The sequence below is a fragment of the Halyomorpha halys genome, unplaced genomic scaffold (assembly GCF_000696795.3).
Source record: "Halyomorpha halys isolate HHAL.00 unplaced genomic scaffold, Hhal_1.1 Scaffold415.1, whole genome shotgun sequence".
Taxonomy (NCBI): domain Eukaryota; kingdom Metazoa; phylum Arthropoda; class Insecta; order Hemiptera; family Pentatomidae; genus Halyomorpha; species Halyomorpha halys.
Genome location: NW_027106189.1, coordinates 673,442 through 691,100, shown reverse-complemented (window position 1 = coordinate 691,100; position 17,659 = coordinate 673,442). Strand labels below are relative to the sequence as shown.

The following is a 17,659-nucleotide window of genomic DNA, read 5'->3' as shown; positions in this document are numbered from 1 at the left end:
CTAATGGTATTGGGAATGTTTCGAAGAGGAAAGTTCAGTCACTATTTATAGGCAAACATCACCATCGTTATGGATTGCTTTACGGAATATTAACAAAAAATAAAATTAATAAAAAAATAAGCGCCATTGACCGGGATAAACGTTTTGTTTAATGTTAACTCTCCCCCCCCCCCAAAAAAAAAATCAGTGTAATCAGATCTGAAGGGCGTGACAACATAACATATCGAGTGCCGTTTGGCTACTGCTGCTGTGGAGAAATATGCCCAACCTGGCTCAAGGCAATCTATCACTTTAAATAACATTTAATATGATTTTAATAATTAATCACAAAAATTATCCAAATAGTCTCAACGTTCTTTATTAAAATACATTTAATTTTCGAGGTTTCGGCCGGTTCAGCCATCATCAAGGACAATATCGATTTTAATATTACAGCCTATATTAATATACTAAAAATAGCAGGTAATTATGCCCAAATAAATTTAATACAGTTATAATAAACCTATTTGTCAACATAACATATAATAACAATTTCTATCCTTCACAATTTTTATACTTTACAATCAATGACTTATCACAAATCATTTTTTTTTTTTTTATTGTGAAATACAAACATTGTGAAGGATAGATATAATTAATAAATGCTATAGGTTTATTTGAAGTGTCTTAAATTGACTTGGGCATAATAGCCTACAAATTTTAATAAATAAATTTGAGGCTGTAATACTAAAATTAAGATTGTCATTGACGATGGCTGGCTCGGCCGAAACGTTGGACACTTAATATATTTTAATAAAGAAAGTTGAGGCTATTTGAATAATGTTTTTTTTTTTTTTAATATTTATTTATTGATATTTACAACCGTACATTATAATACATTTAGTAAATCTGATCTCGGTTAAATTAGAGTATTACAGGCGTGTAGAGAAACTACCCATGGCATTTTACATTAGCAGGTCTCGTGGTCATCTTCTTTTCAGGCGCCTCGGAGGATTGTCAGGAATGGAAGAGGATGCAAGATTAGAAACTAGGGGGTTTGAGTGGTTAGAGAGTTTATAATGGCAGGAGTGATACTTGGTTCGGGCTAGATCGGTTACATAGGGAACATTAAGGTCTTTATGTTTGATTTTATTCGTGACAAAGTAAGGAGCATTGAGGATTTTACGAAGGATTTTGGATTGAAAGGATTGAATACGAGAGGAATTCCAAGGTTTAGTGGAGCCCCAAAGCTCAACTCCATATGTCCAAATTGGCCTTATTACAGTCATATAGATCAGTCTTTTGTAATGTGTTGGAAGTTTAAACCGTTTGTCTTGTCTTGTCCCCTCACACGTGGGGGATAGAGTGGGATCCTCAGGGATCCTCAGGTCAATTGTGTAAATATTGTATATTAGAGTGTAAATGTGACTAGAGACTATGTTATTTTATCATTATGTTATTTTATTTATTTATTTTTCCTACAGATAGTTTGATTATGTTAATTTTGTTTATTCTTCTGTTTGTATATATTTTAAGAGTTTATTTATTTATTTTATTTTATTTTAGTATGTATGAGATCATTTATCACTATTACTTATTGCCCACAACTGTGTGGCAGATTGTAATATCTATCAATAAATAAAAAGTATTTATTCAAGCATTTAAAAAAAAAAATTATGACCGCACCCCCAACTCCTCATAAAAATTCGTTTTGTTTACAAAAACACGTGTATTTTGTTATACTATTTTAAATAATTTAATTTAAAAGAAGTAGTGAAACTATAATTAACAAGTACCGATGAAATTCCGTTCATACTTCCAATTCTATTCCTGACATATGCGAGAACAGTTAAGAGTTAATTGATGGGCGTTCTCAATAATTGCACAGCTACTATTTAAGGTTGACGTAAAACCAAAGAATTACGGTGAATGTAAGAACATTCACTGGGTAAAAATGGAAGGGTACTGACAGAAAATCTTGTCTACCTAATTATCTTGTTATGAGTAATCAGTAAATATTAAAACTTTCCAAGCACTTTCACCAGGAATGGATTAATGTGACAGTAATAATTTGACTTAAAAAATGTGTACAATTTTTTAAAATAAATATTAAAATGAGCATTAATATATTTTCATCTTTTATTTTATACTGTACTATTTCAAGTAAAATTACCGAACATTTAAAAAAAAAAATGTCACTTATATCTTATGTAATGATTGAAAAAGGCTTAAATATCCAGTAATAGAGTGTAGGTATTAGCCGGTGTATGTATATGTGTGCATAATCTTATACGATTATTTATAAATATATACATTTTTAATGAAATTTACGACTGTTTTAAAAATTTAATAAGCAAATATGTTACTTGATTAATAAAATTTAAAAAAAAATCTTGGTTTTTCTTCCATATTTTTTTTTCAACATTAACTTGTAATAAATATAACAATAATAAATTTCCTACTTTTTTTTCCCCATCACAAGGTTCCCTTAGGAACAACCACTCTTAACCCCGTGGGGTCCAATCAAATTAGGATCTCCCTAGTAATAAAAAAAAACCCAATCCTTCATGTACTGCTGTCATCCTTTGATAATAATACTGTGAATACCTACGACTCATGAGGGGTCATGGTGTTTTTAGAACAATATTTATACAAAGAGGTTATGGTCAGAATCACAATCAACCGCCAGATTTTTCCCCAATTAAGAGGTGACTCACGGCTACAGTGTAACAGTAAAAATAATTATCTGCCCAACCGGATTCGAATCCCGGGTCCTTGGAGTATTAAAATCATAATAACGTTGTTGATTTACCAACACTAAAGGATAATGGTCTACTAACGTATCAGATATTTCAATTCAGGAAATTAACAAACAAGAAGATAAAAGTGAGAGACATCAACTAACACGGAGGTTATTCAATGCTTCACTTTCACTGGAACAGAGCTCACGGAGTGAGGTGACTTGTAGGGCAGGAGTTGATGTAAACAAATGGCCAAGTTCTCCTTACTGCAAACATAAATACTAAAAACTGACCAAATCACTTCCTTGCAAAGTAATGCACCCTTATTCTTTCAAATATTGAAGCGGTACAAATATAATTTTATTTTTTAATAATTTATTTATTGTTATTTACAACTGTATACACATATATACAACAAGTAAATTTGCTGTAGGTGACATAGTGACATGATAAAAAACATGTGGAGAATCTACCCACTGATAGAACTCCAATAAAATTTCTACAGGAGAAGATCTCGAGGCCATCTTCTTTTCAGACGCCTAGGAGGATTATTAGGTAATGAAGGAGAAGCTAGGTTAGAAACAAGTGGATTTGGGTAGTTGAGAAGTTTATTATGAAAGGAACGGTATCTGGTTCTGGCCAAATCGTCAACATATGGAACATTGAGGTCCTGATGGATGACTTGATTTGTGACAAAGTAAGGAGCATTAAGGATTTTACGAAGGATTTTGGACTGTAAGGATTCAAATATAATTAAAAACTATCAATTATAAATGAACCTTCTTGGAAACAAAAGTATGTCAGTGTAAGCTGAATAAATCGTTTAATTTTTGAATAGAAATTTTTTACATTTAAGAGAAAACAACACCTTTCAGTCAGCCGTGAGGGAAGCAACACCTTTGGTGCTAGTGAAAACAAATACATGACCCACTTGGCATGGAGACAAATCAGTTACTGACCAGCGCCAGTCTGGCTGCTTGACAAACTTGATCAAAGTTGATACATCGGTAATAGCTTCAGAAATTGCGTTGTACTAGAATTTTATTCGTACATAAAAGTCCAGTCCTTTGCTAATTTGAGGTAGTAACTCGTAACGCCTGTACCTCTTACAGCCCATGAAATGTATTGGGTCTAGTAAGTAACAAGGAAAGGAATGTTTCTAGAACAACGGTTGAAAAAAGAGGCGATCAGCCAATGATCACGCTGAAGTTTTTTTACCCAGGAGGGTCTTCAGAAACCAGGTTCAATCCACGGCTGAAATAATAGAATAAATAATATTTTATCACTTCTTCTAAACTGGTTTTATTGTTTAAATAAATAAATATAAGTGAGTGAATAATAGCGTAAGATAATTTGTAATTAAACGTTTTAGCAACAAGCAACAAATTAGGTTACTTACACTAAAATTATTAGACCCGGGGAGAATAGCCGGAAAAAAAATTAATAGTCGGATGTGAGGTTGTGAATTTAGAGTTAAAATTGTCCTTGAAGACAGTTTGGCCGAAACGTCGAACATTTAAAATATTAAAGAAGAGTATTCGACTTAAATTTATATAATTTTTATTTAAACAGAATAAATAATTATTTCTTTCACAAAAATTGGATTAAAATATTTTTTCTATGAAATCATTTTTTAAAAATTATTTTATACAAAATTTTTCATCTCAGTTATTCTCAAAGTCGTAACGCAATTAAGTATTGATCATATAATTATGGAACAAATAACATTCACTTGACACTCGACTTTGAGTAAAAATTTTTATGTTTTAATCTGTAACTATTAAGGTATGAAAAAGCGAAAAACGACTTTTGTTCTAACAACCATGTAAACATGGAAACCTTTATCTATAGTTTTTAGCTACTCTAAATTATCTTATATTATTTGTACATGTCAGATATTAATTTTTTTTTTTAAATCTTTGGCTTTCCAACAGTATGTTATTCGTCTATCTTACTAACTACTCCTATATCAAGAATATCGTTTTAAACATGGGATATATTACTCCTTTTTATTTCTTCTTGTAATTATTAAATTATTTTATAGTTTTTATTTATCCATTAGCTACTAATAGTAATGAGTAATGGTTAATTAATTCAAACAAATATAAAATTAAATAATGAGGTGTAGATAGTTGACCGTAGATTAATGATTGGAGAAGTTTGTCGGGGGGGGGGGGTGCGGTCAGCAAAGAACAACATAAATAAACAAAACAATATTTATTTATTGTATGCCGACGTTTCGACCTGAGTTTCAGGTCTTCATCAGGGCTATAGAACAAAAGAGATAACAACAACATTTAGAGTAACATAGAATTGAAAAGGAATAGTATACAAACAAATTTAGAATTATACAAAATATTGAATTAAATCATAAATGATAAAAAATTGATAATTGAATAGTACAAATTTTTTTAATTGATTGATATTAATCAATATAATCACTAAGAAATTAATAATCTTCATCTGTCACTGTTTTCAATTTACTATCATACAATTCCACGAATATCAATCAATTAAAAAATTTTGTATTATTCAATTATCAGTTATCAATTTTTTATCATTTATGATTTAATTCAATATTTCGTATAATTCTAAATTTGTTTGTATACTATTCCTTTTCAATTGTATGTTACTCTAAATGTTGTTGTTATCTCTTTTGTTCTATAGCCCTGATGAAGACCTGAAACTCAGGTCGAAACGTCGGCATAAAATAAATAAATATTGTTTTGTTTATTTATGTTGTTCTTTGCTGACCGCACCCCCCGACAAACTTCTCCAATCATAAAATTAAATATAATTTAAAGGAACCTTTTTAGAAAGTTTGAATTTAAACTATTTTAATGAGGATAAAACTAAGGTAACATTAAAGACCATACATTTAATTGTTCATTGATGACGACTTTAAACGAAATTTTAACAGCAGTTTTCGAGAAAATGGAAAAAATATATAAAATCGGTGATATAAATTGGAGTCTACAAATTTATATCACCGATTTTATATCTTTTTTCCATTTTCTCGAAAACTGCTGCATCAATGAACAATTTAATGGTCTTTAATGTTACCTTAGTTTTATCCTCATTAAAATAGTTTAAATTCAAACTTTCTAAAAAGGTTCCTCTAAATTATATATAATTTTATATTTGTTTGAATTAATTAACCATTTCTCATTACTATTAGTAGCTAATGGATAAATAAAAACTATAAAATAATTTAATAATTACAAGAAGAAATAAAAAGGAGTAATATTGGAGTCTAAGATAAGTCCATTCTAGCAAAGGTAAATACCTAACTTAAATATGCAATTTAATTTTTATAAAACTTTTCGTTTTTGAGGCAGGTTTTTCATATAAAAGAAGATTTTGCGAGATTTATTTAGACTCAGGGGCCTTAGGCATTTCCGTTGAAAACTCAGATGAGCAAAATTCTTCACAATTGCGATACTTCCTATTGCTATATATTTCATATATAATGGAAAGTGGAAAGTATTGAAGCATAGAGTAAAACATTGACTAATCTATATTTAAGTCTTACGTCCAACGCTTGTGTTTCTTCAATTTAAAAGTAATTAAAAAAATCACTTACTTGTGTTAACTTATTAAATAGCAATTAACAAAAGAAATGAGATCAAAATAACAAATACAAATACTTAATGTAATTTAAAATAGGAAATCGAATATAAAATTCATATACGAAGAATGGCGCCGAAATTGGAGGATAAAAATAAATCTTTACTCTTCGTCGCAAACCTGCCGACTGCCCAACAGTATACGTTAATAATGTTGGTCTTACCCCTGTAGAACAGACCGCTACCTTGGTCTATATGTGGACAAACGACTAACTTGGAATCCTCACACCAGACTGGAGCATCAACGATTTTACGTAGGATTTTGGATTGTAACGATTGGATGCGGGAAGAATTTGATGGTTTGGTGGAGCCCCAGAGCTCAATTCCATATGTCCAAATTGGTCTGATTATTGTAGTGTATACTAATTTTTTTTCATGAATGGGAAGTTTAGAGCGTTTGTCAAGTAAGTGTTGTAGCAATCGGAATCTACGAGCAGTTTCTTGTCGTTTCAGTCTTGTGTGTGGATTCCAAGTAAGTCTCTTGTCAAGATGGAGTCCTAAAAAACATTAATTGAAACTAGAAGGTCTCGTGGCCATCTTCTTTTCAGACGCCTCGGAGGATTATCAGGGATTGTTAAGGATGAAAGATTAAGAATTAATGGGTTAGGATGGTTAAGGAGTTTGGAATAAAAAGACGCATATCTGGTTTGGGTCAAATCTGCAACGAATGGGATGTTAAGGTCTTTATGAATCAGTTTATTTGTGACGTAATAAGGAGCATCAAGGATTTTACGTAGGATTTTGGATTGTAACGATTGGATGCGGGAAGAATTTGATGGTTTGGTGGAGCCCCAGAGCTCAATTCCATATGCCCAAATTGGTCTGATTATTGTAGTGTATACTAATTTTTTTTCATGAATGGGAAGTTTAGAGCGTTTGTCAAGTAAGTGTTGTAGCAATCGGAATCTACGAGCAGTTTCTTGTCGTTTCAGTCTTGTGTGTGGATCCCAAGTAAGTCTCTTGTCAAGATGGAGTCCTAAGTATCGAATCTGTTCAACAGGCGTTAGTGTAAACACTTTTTAAAATTCAAGTTGACGTGCGAAGAAATGTACCATATAAGCAAGGTATTTTCTATACTTTTAGTAGGCAAAAAAAAAAACAAACACTAACAACGAACAAAAACTTTAAACCCCGTCTTTATATGAATTAGTACACCCAAAAATCTGTTTTCCCAGTACAATTTATTTACTTACAAATTTTATAGCAACAATTCCGACAAAAGCTAAAACAAGACAATGTATTAAGGTGAAACTGAGCATCATTCATTAACAACAGACAAAATTAGAAGCCTCCAGAAAAAAAAGCAGACGGATTTGTGAAATATAAATTTTAAATGATATATTTAAGTATTCATGATCTATATTCAGCAATACTCATAAATTTCTGGCACTCTAATTAGGCCATGAACTGCACATGTAATATGAACAATTTCACGGTAAAAAAACTTTGAATGTAAGACATGCTTCAACATTATACGCAGCTGAGTAGCTTACAAACAGCAAAATGTTACCAACAAATATTAAATACGACAAATTGATGACAGTCTTACAACTACTCTTCGTCAAATTTTTTCATGATATTAGATAAGAGGTAAATGAATTTTTGGGACAATGCTAATTAATAAGAACAAGCCACAGGCATCAGTGGTTCTGTCCATCTTAGTAAAAAGGATATTATTGGATATGTTTGTTTTGATTTTATCTAACGAAATGGTAAATAGTTTTTCAGCAAAGTATTTTTGTGAAGAATAATTTAATTAAAGTTAATTAATTAAAATTCACGAACAGGGTATGACTCTAAATTATGTAAAAAAAATTGAATCGACCACTGAAAAGATTAAATACTAACGAAATTCCGTCCAGTTATAAATGGATGAGCAGCTTTAAGAAATTAATTGCTATAATTTAATTAAATTTAATCTTAATTTTTTCAATTTTAGCCAGTTTTTGAACATTGCTCGATTTAACTATCTTAAATCTTCATATTCTTATTTATTTTATTTATTTATTTATTGCTATTTACAACTGTAGATTATAATACATTTAATAAATTTTATCTCAGTTAAACTGGAGTGTTACAGGCGTGCAGAGATGTTTCAAAAGTGATTTAGGACCGTCGCTAGATGGGGGTTTTAGTGGGGCGGGTTTGACCGCGAAGCTTTGCCTTCTAATATTTTTTGTGTTATGATCTTCTCTCGTGAGATTGTGACATGTGCATCGACCAACCTACTCGCTATAATTGTCTGTTTGAGTCAGGTACTTAAGGGTATCACGAAGGGCGGGAGTGGAGGGTTTCATGTCGTTTTCTTTTTTCAATTTCAGCCACTTTGTACATATAGCTTGATTATACTACCTTAAGCCTCTTCTTCTAATATTTTGAATACAACATCTTCTTGTAATTCGGATCGCTTTCTTATATTTCTGTGTTATGATCTCCTCTTGTGAGACTGTGATAAAAAAAAATATAAATATATATCTTATTCAAGTTAAATAAATTAGGTGAGTCTTCTTTCTGGTAGAACTTGAGGATTTTCTATTGCTCCTGATTTTTTTTTTTTTCGCAAACGGTACTAAATATTGTTTTTCAACCACATTCTAATTGTAGATAGGTTTCTATTACCCATTTGTTTTTGACAATTTTCTTTTAGGGATATTGGACATTTTTCTCTTTGAACAGGTCAGAATGAAGAATGATTTATCTCGGAGGAAGAAGTAACTGAGAGGAAACAATGTCGTAGGTACATACCTTGAATACATATTAACTATATGTTGATTCATGAGTTCGGGAAAAATAAAGTTTGTTTTCTTCGTCCTGGCAACTTTTTAACGCATTAAAATTATATGTGTAATAATTTATCAACTTTATATATATATATATTCTTATAGTCTTATAATATCTTCTTCTTTTTTTTTAAATTTATTTATTGTTATTTACAACTGTATAAAAATATATACAACAAATAAATTTACGGTAGGTGACATAGTGACATGATACTAACATGTGGAGAATCTACCCATTGATAGAACTCCAATAACATTTCTAGAGCGGGAGGCCATCTTCTTTTCAGACGTCTAGGAGCATTACTAGGTAGTGAAGAAGAATCCAGGTTAGAAACAAGTAGATTTGGGTGGTTGAGAACTTTATCATGGAAGGAATAGTATCTGGTTCTGGCCAAATCGGCAACATATGGTACATTGAGGTCCTGATGGATGACTTGATTTGTAACAAAGTAAGTAGCATTAAGGATTTTACGAAGGATTGGATTCGTGAGCAATTTGATGGTTTAGTGGAGCCCCAAAGCTCAACTCCGTATGTCCAGATAGGCCTTATAATAGTCATGTAGATCAGTCTTTTGTAATGAATTGGCAGTTTAGACCGTTTGTCTAGTAAATGTAATAGTCGGAATCGACGAGCAGTTTCCTGTCTTTTTAGTCTTGTATGAGGATTCCACGTCAGTCGTTTGTCGAGATGTAGTCCTAAGTAACGGATCTGTTCGAAAGGAATAAGTGGGGTATTATTAAAGGATACTGTAGGGGAAGAGGTCATAGGCTTACTCCACTTTTGGCACCATTCTGCAAGGGTGGTGATGTGGGATTGGAGGTTACAATATCTTACAATGTTTGTATCTTGTGCTCATTTAGCCCTGATGCTGGTGCTGATTAGCCTAGCAAAGTGGGGGGACGGACGTCGGTTAGTAATAAATAGTTTTTATACAATTTTTTTTTTACTTTCTTCATCAAGACCATCTTCCAACAATAATCCCAAAACGTACTATTTTCAGCATGAATTGTGTCTAAAAAACCTATTTACAGTTCGGATTAATAACTATCGTTAATGAGAAGCAGTTAAAAAGATGAACTCGGATCCGCGCTCTAGTCATAACCAAATAGAGCGCATCTGAAATGGCCAATTGGTCCGCCGCTCACAACTAGGTTCTATCACATGCAAGACGCCCTTTCGCAATTCTACCAAAAACAGAGATGTAGTAACGAATAATGATTCAAACGACAGTTGATGGTGGTTACGCGTCCCTCACCAAAGAAGGGGGGATAGCCACAGTCTTAGAAAGACTCAGGAGGGGAGGTAACACTTTCTCCAGCCGAAAGCCGACAAGCCCAGTATCCACTGACTGCAGGCAGGAGTACGAGTAAGTAAGCTTTATTAATTCAACTATAATTAGCTTAAGTAAAATCCAAATCTGCAAATGGTTTGAGGAATAATATAACTTTTTAATTATTCAACCAGAGAAATAATTCAATTATAGAATTAGTTTGAAATATTCAAATTACAAATTTAGCGAAGTATAAAAAAAGAAAAATCTTGAACTAACACAGTATGTATTAAATTCAGATATATTATTACAAAATTACAAATCAAAGCATTATATACTTGAATCCACAACTGCCTCCTTATCAACTCTGGAACAACAGTGATTGCAGTACTAACCCAAGATGAATACAGTAAACCTTTGGATCGTTTTGGGTGGTTGTCAATCAAATGAATTTTAAATTTTAGTACATTGCGGTTACAAAACTCAATCTCTTTGTCTTGTTTATAAATATAAAAGTAATTATTCATACAAACAGTCAGTTTGTTATGTATTCATTGTTATACAACACGGCGTAAATATACTTCATTAATTAATGTTTTAAAGAATAAAAACTGACGATGATTATTTAGTAATAGTTATTACTTTCATTGCTTTACGTAGAGTTTTTTAATTACTACTAATATAATTATATATATCTTTTTTTAAAAAAATTTAATATGATTAATTCTTTATTTATTTTGGAAGTACTAAGAAATGTTTGATACATAATAATGCTTTATTATTATTTTTTTTATGGTTATAATAAATCAGAAAAAAAAAATCAGTACTGCTACAACCCCTGAAGGGTCATATAATTACTTTGTAAGGAAGTAATGTTACTAGACCAACGGTTGAACAAGGAGGTGATTTGATCAGAATTGCGCTCGACCGCCAGATTTTTACCCAATTAGGGTGCCCAATTTATGAGGCTGGGTGAGCCACGGAGGGCTCCAAACCCACAGGGTTGACTCACGGCTAGATTAATGGAATAAATTATTTTCTTTCACATCCGGAGTGGTTATCATTTTTTTAAATTTATTATGAAATAAATAATTTTTTTATTATGAGAAAATAATTTATCCCGTTAATATATATATATTTTTAAATTTATTATAACCACTCCGGATGTGGAAGAAAATATTTTATTTACAGAAATAATAAATAAATAATAAAAAAAACAAAAAAAAACAAACCATTCTATATTAATTTTCCAGCGTTTTTTACAGTCCAACTCTTCAATAAATTCCTTTCAAATCCAATTGCTACGAAAGATTATTTGTATAATTAAAAAATACAGAAGAAAACAGCTTTGTCACCAATTTTACATTGAGAAACATGTGCCAATATTGATTTTAAGAGCATAAAATTCAGCACATAAAATAAACTATTTTTATCCTAATCTTTCAGAATAAAGGATTCTATGTCCATGTCTAAGTCCATTATGTATTCATATACGAGTAAAAATTCATATAAAAAACGCCTCTTAATTAAAATAATGTGATTATATGCTTTTAATGTACGGAACGATTCTCGAAGAAATTTTAACGATTAGGTCGTATAATTGATAATAGTTCAGGTTTTTCTGGATTAGATAACATTAGTAAACCGTGAGATTATATATAAATTAAAGGAGTTTAAACTATAAAAAAAAAATTGAAGGTACTGACTCAATTTAACTACTTACACAGTTTTACAGAATTTACTATTTATGTAAATGTATAAGTGTGCATATATAAATATATTTATAATGTGTGTGTTTTTAATAACGAATCATGCGACGAGGGCAATGTCAGCTCATGACTCCCCGAGGTTACTTAAACGGAACTTGAACTTGCAAGGGGGTCAAGAACAAGGCTGCACATAAACATGGCTTCAACTTTATTCGGTTGACAACCAATCACACAATTATATTATTACTATAATTAAACCGTTATTAAGAATTAATAAATTAATATATAGCGTACCCAATCTGAAAATGGATACAATCAGTGGAAATTATAATTATAAAATATCAGATAGGACTTTAATATCTCTTTAATATTATTCATTTATGCAGTGTTCTAGGATTATTCCTTTTTATCATGAAAGCTGAAATAATGCATCAAATAATTATTCATATTATGATATTGTAGTTTAATTTTATTACTATAATTTTCATAGCAATACATACAGCTTGCATCATATCAACCAATCAATCATTAATCATTAATCAATCAAGCTTTAATTATACAACATTTACTAATAAAATAAACCATGAGGCCTACAATTCCTATTCATGAATGGGCAAGAAAGACAGGAAATAAAGGATTTTCGTGTTTTATCTAAAAAAGTGGTTCCGAAACTTTTTTGTCCCACCAGGAAAAATATTACTTAGTGCCTCCTGGAAATTATTTTTAAAATATTTAATAGCAATTAAAAGGAAATATATATGTATAAATGTTTCTAACTTTTAACTTTAATTTTTATATGTATTAATGTTTCTAACTTAACGCCACCTGGAAATTATTTTTTAAAAATTTTGTATTAATGAATGGAATATGGTCCGGGTGCGGTAAAAAAAAAACTCAAATAGTAGAATTATACTATTTTATTGAGCCAACGTTTCGCCCCACGTTGCAGGGCTTCGTCAGGGCTGTTTTGACGGCAGTCAAAAACAAAGTTAAGTTTTTGACCGCACCCGGACCATATTCCATTCATCTATACACACGGTCAATCAATAATCTTCCTATATGTATTAATGTTTCTGACTCAAAATAGCATGTAGTATAAAAGTTGTTAAATTGTTTAATATAAAATATAATTTTTTATTTTTGCAACTGAGTTTCACATGCCAATGGCCCGATTTTGTTTTTTATATAAATGATTATTATTTTAACAATTGAATGCACTAATAATAGTTTTCTCTATTAGAAAGATGAGGCAATATGCAGCAAATTGTTCAATATTTCAATCAGTAATTTTATCCTAATTAGTAATTATACGTGCAAATTGTAATCTTTCCTTACTTTGAGTTATTTGTAGTGTTTTCCAAAATTCCAGAAGACCTTGATAAAATAGACAGAATAATTAAGTTAAGGTTAAACACAACAAAAACTAAAGTCATTAGTTTCAAACCCCTCCTCAGATCCAACACTATCTTTCCAATAGTAAAGGACTACCCCATCACTTTATACTCTTCCAGAGACTGAACTGCTTCCTCGAGTAACCTAGGAAAGTAGGATAATATTATATTCTTCTCCTGACAGTAACTTTCAATCCTGAAACTAGACTTCTAGTATCCTCCCTAATTTCTTCTACGGCTCCGTGATGTACAAAGGCCTCTGGGCTGATATCTGGGATAGACTCAAGAGTATTATGGATAGCTTTCAATTCAATTTCAGTTCAATTTCTTGAAGGGAAACCGAAACGTTCCAGTGGTTCACAGCATTACGGTTAGTATAGGTGGCTCTTTCCCTCCTTTCGTAGACAATTTCTTTTAACCACATTATTTTACCCAATAATGACCAATTATCGTCCTACTATGTTTAAAATCCCCTCCAATTCAAGTCCTCTATCCACACTCTTGCTACAAGATGTAGATCTTCCGACAACTATACATCTTTTTACATACTTGTCAATTACACATCATTCCAACCACCCTTCATTGTCCACCCTGCCACTTTCTGAAATTTGCTCCCAAACAAAATCCAGTATACTCCCTACTTAAGGATCTTTGAAATCCTTATTCCAATTCTCTTTACCACCCAATTAGATGCTGGTTGGTTATGCATTGGGTTATAAATTTCTGGATTGATACTTATAATTTATTATAATGTTTTAGTTAAGGTCTAATATCTCTATTTGCTTAACAAACTCCGTAAATTCCTACCTCCTACATATTTTCTCGTCATCCGTTCCTTTCTTACTAATAGATTATTCCAAGTAAACCACAATGGTTCCAATTCATCCCTCTATTTTCAATCCGCTGGTGTTCCTCAAGGTAGTATCCTCGGTCACATCCCAACAACTCCTAACACTATCCTTACCATGTATGCTGATGACACGAGCGTGCTCACAGTTAATAATAACCCTTTGATTTCATCCCAAAATCTGCAGTCCCATATCACAACCCTCGAAGAATGGTGTCAAAATTGGAGGATAAAAATAAATCCCAACAAATCCCATCAAATCACCTTTACTCTTCGTCGTAAACCTGCCGACTGCCCTACAATATACTTTCATAATGTGTCTCTGTAGAACAGATTCGTTATCTTGGACAACACCTTGACAAACGACTAACCTGGAATCCTCACACAAGACTGAAAAGACAGGAAACTGCACGTAGATTCCGACTATCACAGCACTTACTAGACAAACGGTCTAAACTTCCAACTCATTACAAAAGACTGATCTACATGACAATAATTAGGCCTATCTGGATATACAGAGTTGAGCTTGGGGCTCCACTAAACCTTCGAATTTCTCTTGTATCCAATTCTTACAATCCAAAATCCTTCGTAAAACCCTCAATGCTCCTTACTTTGTTAAGGAAAAAAAAGCATCCATAAAGACCTAAATGTTCCTTATGTAACCGATCTAGCCCGAACCCGATATCATCCCTTCCATTATAAACTCCCTAACCACCCAAATCCACTAGTTTCTAACCTTGCTTCCTCTTCCATTCCTGGCAATCCTCCGAGGCGCCTGAAAAGAAGATGGCCTCGTGACCTTATATTGTAAACTGTTTTTAGAGTTCTACTACTGGGTAGTTTCTCTACATGCTGTATCATATCATTATGATCTTACTTCAAATATGCTTGTTGTATTTTATATACAGTTGTAAATGTCAATAAATAAATAAACAAAAATTTCTTTTATACTTACACATATCTAGATATAGAATACAAAGTAAGGGGAGGTACTGGGATCGTGAAAAATTTCAAATACCAGTTTTCGTCGGAAATACATGTTTTAATCTATCCTATATCCCAATAACTAATTTCCGAAAAAATATGTTTGTGTGTTTGACCACACTAGCTCAAATACAAAAAAAAAATGCACGAAACTAAAATTACATATTTAGGACATGTGAATGTCTGGGAAGTTACAACTTTTCCGTTAAAATTGACCAATTGGAAGAGCCACTTGAGAGAATTGGTTCTGCACTTTATTTATTTTATTTTTTTTTCTAACGATTTTTATTAAATTACCAGGTTTAATTAATAAACAATTAAGTGGTATTTAATACCAAATAGGTCTTATACACATTGAAAACGATGATTTCTTTTTAAATTCTTACCCTGAAGTACCTTCATTTATTTAATTTTAAATTATTATACAGTTACCATTGCTAGTAGTATCATACACAGTGTATTATTGCAGAATATAATATAATTTTATAAATAATTAAAGGAAAAATAGAGGCAGGAGTTCGAATCAGAAAAAGCCGAAACCAACCTGTCTCTTCCGATTACATTCATGTCTTCGTTATCATTTTCTAAAATGATGTATTCTTGCCTGGAACAAAGTTGATATTCCTAATGTCCATCTCGAAAAACCCTAAAATATGAAAGTTGTTAGATGCTCGTACTACACAAACTTTTTTTATTTAGTCATATGAAAATTAATTATGACTAAATAAGACCTGTCAATTTTTAATTATGTTTCAAATTTTACATAAATATTTTTTATTTACTAATATTTCCCTAATTCTCTATATAATTATGGATATATATTTCTTTATTTATTTGAGAAAAGTTGTACATGCTGTTATGATCACGTTTTCCTTCTTTCTACTGAGTATATTGTATCAAAATTTTTCATCTTGTGTTTAATTATTTAACAGTATACATATTTACAGTAATAATTTTTTTTTGTATAATTCTGGTTGCCGGTTCGAGCGACCAAAGACCTAAAAGGTCCTTAGAGCCAAGAGATATAAAAACAAAATAAGAAAAAGATCAATGGAGATGATGACATTGAACTAGACCTCTCTGTTACGACTACTTTTCTTTTTAATAATATCTTACATTTTGTAAGGATTACTTGAAATCGAAAATTTTGCGTCTGCATATTCTCTTTTTAATAATGGATAAAAAAAAAAAACTCAATTTACTATTATTTCATATTAAGTACTTGAAAAAAGGTTATTAAAAATTAAAAATATCAGAAAAATACCGCACATGACTGTTCTATAACATTGGATCAAGGGTTCAGGAAGAGAAACGAGAAAGTCATAAATGCAGTTCAAGTTCGTAAGTAACAAACAGGCTTCTACTACTTTCAGGCCTTCTGGGTTTCATTATGTAATGTTCTAGTAAGCTGATTTTTTTTTTCTTTAAATAAATCGGAAGCATAGATAATAATACTGAGGCATAGGATGTATCTATTTGCTACATCATCACCGAAATCATCAAGTTTCTGTAGTACACTTGCTGTATTTTTATGACCTTAAACTTGGTATATGAATACAAAACGTTTCTTTTTTAGAAGCTAGTTCGGAGTACGGTCACGGAAGAACCAGAATAAGTAAAAACTGCTTATCCAGCTTGGAAAAGCTGCTAAAAATAGAAAGAAGGATCTTAAGAAAAATCTATGGACCCAGGAAAACACAAGAAGGTTACAGGCTAAGATCTACAGAATCTACAGAAACATCAAAGACTTCGAAACCGAGATGAGAGTCAGAAGGATGATAGTCTAGGGCACATGAAAGAGGATAAAAGAGGAAAGATTGAATAAGACGATCTTTAAAAAAAATTTTAGCTACAAAAACATGGGAGGATACACGAAGCAAATGAGAGAGGAATTAAAGAGACTTAAAATTTCAGATACCAACAGTCTAGATAGCGATACGTATAGGAAAACATTGAAAAATCTCACCAATATTGGAAGAGAAAAAAATGGGTACAAAGTGGTCCGAAGAAAGAAAAGAAAGGCAGTCGAGGGGAAACTGCGATGGGAGGAAAGAAAATCACGACTTCCAAAGAAGCCTAAACATTTATATTCACGCGGTCCTTAGTGGCCAATACAAATGGAAGGAGGAAGAAAAAGAAAATATTAGAAGAATGTTGATTGACTGCGTGCGATTAATAAAATAAAGATGGTCAAAATAAATCAAATAGTGAATAAAGTATTTATTACGAGCTAAGGTTTTGCCCCACTTTGCAGGGCTTCATCAGGGCTAAAAAAGATACAAACAATTAAAATAATGTAACAAAATAAGAGAATAAAATAACTAAAATGCT

General features: G+C 31.5%; 3 protein-coding genes across 3 annotated transcripts in view; 2 read left to right on the top strand and 1 right to left on the bottom strand.

Annotated features, from left to right (window-relative positions):
• The window catches only part of Flo2 (flotillin-2), a 359,128-nt gene that overhangs the window by 43,037 nt on the left and 298,432 nt on the right, over nt 1-17,659 (bottom strand). The window lies entirely within an intron of this gene.
• Nucleotides 1-17,659, top strand: part of LOC106682454 (glucose dehydrogenase [FAD, quinone]-like) — a 109,255-nt gene that overhangs the window by 29,162 nt on the left and 62,434 nt on the right. The window lies entirely within an intron of this gene.
• LOC106682450 (glucose dehydrogenase [FAD, quinone]) overlaps nt 10,432-17,659 on the top strand; it is a 95,465-nt gene continuing 88,237 nt past the window's right edge. The window contains exon 1 of the mRNA XM_014423309.3: nt 10,432-10,493. The gene's annotated coding sequence lies outside the window, so the exon portion shown is untranslated. The remainder of the gene's footprint in view (nt 10,494-17,659) is intronic.